The following is a 3,720-nucleotide window of genomic DNA, read 5'->3' as shown; positions in this document are numbered from 1 at the left end:
ATTTATAAAAATTAATTAGAATATATAAACTATATTTAAATATTTAAATATAAAAATTAAATATTTGTAATTAAATATTGAGACGATTATATTATTATAAAAAAGTATTTTTTATTTTTAATTAATGCTTTTAACACATTTTATTATTTTATTTTAAAATGTATTTGAATATATAACTCATATATTTACTAACATAACATAGAAAACATAAACCTAACGAATTAAAATATTACATATATTTGGATAAAAGTTTTAAAAAGGAATAATATTTATATAATATAAATACTAAAAATCAAGAAATCTATCATAGAATATAGCCAATACAATGTTCCAATTTCCAATGATAGGCTGATTCAAATTCAAAGACATTAAATATAGAAATAAGCTAATTTTAATAGTAAAAATATATATTGGAAAGGTCCTTAAAAGATATTATCCCAAATCCATGTCCAAATACACCTCAACATAGTTCAACCAGACATGGAGTAGTAAAAGTAACAATAGTAAGGAAAACTGCAATTGAACCAGCTTTAACCATAAAGACCATCTGCATTACTATGAAACTGTGGCTTTTGGATATCAGTAGTTGAAGAATCTTTCTGCGTGGTTTGCGAGCATCAGAATTGGAACTTAAGTTACTATTGTTTCCAGTCTTTGAATTGGAGGATTCCCCTGCCTTAAAGGAAGAACTACTGCTTTTTGAAGTGTTGCTAGATGTGGACATTTCCCTTCTTCGTATTGATGAATTTCGGCTAGATGAAGATCCAAACCTTGATTTTGCATGTACTGAGTTTGAAAAAGAATTACTTGATGGCCTCGAAGGCGGCATTAAAGCTCTTGCAGATACCTATTTCTGTTATAAGTTCCAGCATGCAAGAGAAAAACGGAACACAAATACGTTAAAATAGTTAAAAATAATTTATTTTCTTAAAACCACAACAATTCTATTCGATTCTGAACCTGATTCCTTTCATCGCTAGACAAGCCGGATGCCGCTATGCTAGAAGCACGTTCCCTGCACAGAAATAGCAAAATATGTTTAACTGCACTTTTCCTTGCAACAAAAGAGGTGGAATAAAGATTCCCAACTCTAACCAACTACAAAACTTACTCCAACTCTTTAATTTGCAAAATTTTTTGAAGTACTCATGTCTAACACACTTTCGGATATGAGTCCATTTAACCCTCCAAGAACCCTCCAAATACACAAAAAAAACTTGGAAAATACACAATATACCTCTGTAGCATGCATAACCATATCAGACACACCCGAGTCTAAGTAACATAGCTACAAAAAACTTGCAGTGAAAGACTGAAGTTAAATACAAACAGAACCTACTGCTTCTGCTAACCAGAATCCAGGTCCACAGTGACCATGAGTCAATGTTCATGTAAAACGAAGTTCTAATGGCAGTTATATCAGTCATATCAGTACTAATAATACGAAGGAACAAAAATACCATCAACTAAGACTTTCCATCTATGAAGCATAAACACTTAGTCAAGGGCGTGTCCAAGTCCGTGCTTCCCTTCCCATCAAGAGAAGAAGCAAAGTTCAATGGAGCAGTTCAACTCATAGATACAATACGTACCTTGTACTTTTTGTCCATTCATCATCTGCATCAACTTCCTCACTCGAGCTTCCAGTCAAAAAGAAATCATCATCGCTCAAATCCAACAACCCATCATCCTCACTCCCTGTCTCTGTTAAGGGAAGTCCAAATGAAAGACATCATTCTTTTGAGTATGACAATAGAAGTTAATAAGAACAAAATAAACAGGTAAAACAACACCCGATACAAAAACACATGATACATCCATGACCATTCTCTTTGGTTATTGATTATTGGGGAAGTTCAACAAACAGAAGGAGAGCAAAATAAGACAATGAGAGAAAGGAAGATTGAAACAAGAAAATAAGCCATAGTTGAAATCATTTGTCTCAAGAAATACCAGGAAATCAACAGCTTCAAACTCTTAATCAACAGCAAATCAACAGCTTCAAAATATTAAACTGAAGAGGAACTAATAAAACAGAAGAAGAAATATAAAAGAAACTCTCACCTGCTGCGGAAGAGGAACAAAGAACAGAAAATAGAGCTTTGAAAGCCGAAAATGGGGAAAAGAAATCGGGTATAAAGCTCCAATTTCACCAGAAGAGGGGAAAGAACATTTAGGGAACCAGCAGAGGGGAAAAACATTTGGGGGAGAAGACAGGGGTATTTGGTCAATTTTCATCCAAAAGCAGTTACGGCAGAAGAAAAGGAGAATTTTTTAGCTTCTCCATCTAGAAAGGCACTTTTTTGATGGAGAAATTTTAAGAGAAAAGGAGGCTGTTCTTGGCTCCTTTTAAGAAAAAAGCACTTTTGGGTGAAAAAGTCATTCTTAAACGGGATAAAGAACGGGGCCTAAAACTGCCTTGGTTTCTACTGTAGGGGGCTGGATCCCTTACCATTTTATGATTTCGAGTAATTAACTGCGGTAACATATCACATTATCTATGTATTTAAAATAACATTAAATTATGATACATTATGTAATGAATTAATAAAAATTTGATATAAAATTTATTTATTTTTCCTTTTTTTATGTGCTTATCTTTAATATTGACCTTAGCTTAAGTCATGGTAGTTGGTGACGGTAGGATGGTCGGTAGTGTTATGCTGGCAAATGAGATTATGGTCTTGGTTCGTCTTCCTTGTTGGATTCTCTCCTCTTAGAGAGAATTCAAATGTTAATGATACCACTATTAAAATTTTCATGTTGCAAATAAATCAAAAAAAATACTTTGGACTAATTATAGAGAGATCCCTAGTTTTAGTTAAAAGTAAAAATAATGTCACATTAATAATTTGTAAGTGGATTAACAATATTTTTAACGGCAATGACTTTTCGAGTAATTATATTAATTAGAGTAACTAAATTGATAAAATAAAATTGAAGTGGCCAAAATAGGGTTAGCTTTACTTCATCAAGTTCCTTGTTTAATCCTATCAATAATCTGATTTTTTTCGAGAATTTCTTTTTCAAGGGCTTTCTTCTTGCTTTTAAGAATACATAACTCTTCGCGCATATCTTCGTTAATTTTGCACACAATTTCCAACTTTTTAGCAAATGGAAATAAGCATTTCCTATTGATCCCTCGTCACTTTCATCCTTATTATGAACATCTATCTTGACAATAAATGTCACATAATTGCTCATTTCTTCATTAGATACAAATACATCATCTTCCGTTTCTTCATCACTCCATGTAGTTACCAACGTTTTTTTTGCTTTTTCTTGGTATTTGTGCACTTGGATTGTTTGTGCCTATACCCTTTGCATTTGCAGCACTTGACAGTTTTCTTTCTCACGTACTCACCTTTAGTCTGATTTCTCTTTGGCATTTTTTCTTCATGATCATCAGGGACCATCTTTTTCTTTGCGAAGCACTTCAAAGTCCTAAATTTTTTGGAAAGTAGTGTTATAACACCCAAACCCGGCTTAGATGTTATTATCGAATTAGGAAGGTTACGCTAATAAATTGAAGATTTTAACAATTATTTTTCAAAATAGATGTAACTCCAAAATCGAAATCGAAGTTGAAGACATTATAAAAACTTGTCACTACTTATTGGTAGGAGAAATTTGACCTACATAAAATGTTTATGTGAAATCTTAAATTGTTTACTTATGAAACTTGATTTTTTTTACAAAACTGTTCGAAATCAACTTTAG

The 3,720-nt window shown here is 32.3% G+C and overlaps 1 long non-coding RNA gene across 1 annotated transcript; it reads right to left on the bottom strand.

Moving 5' to 3' along the window:
* Nucleotides 1-283: 283 nt before the first annotated feature.
* On the bottom strand, nt 284-2,398 carry LOC107914387 (uncharacterized). The gene is made up of 4 exons (XR_001688808.2): nt 2,065-2,398; nt 1,593-1,704; nt 961-1,015; nt 284-853 (listed from the first exon to the last, which is right to left on the bottom strand). It is a non-coding gene; the product is annotated as an uncharacterized lncRNA (long non-coding RNA).
* Between the last annotated feature and the right edge of the window lie 1,322 nt (nt 2,399-3,720).

The sequence above is a fragment of the Gossypium hirsutum genome, chromosome D10 (genome assembly GCF_007990345.1).
Source record: "Gossypium hirsutum isolate 1008001.06 chromosome D10, Gossypium_hirsutum_v2.1, whole genome shotgun sequence".
Classification (NCBI taxonomy): domain Eukaryota; kingdom Viridiplantae; phylum Streptophyta; class Magnoliopsida; order Malvales; family Malvaceae; genus Gossypium; species Gossypium hirsutum.
This window is presented reverse-complemented; position numbering and strand designations above follow the sequence as displayed.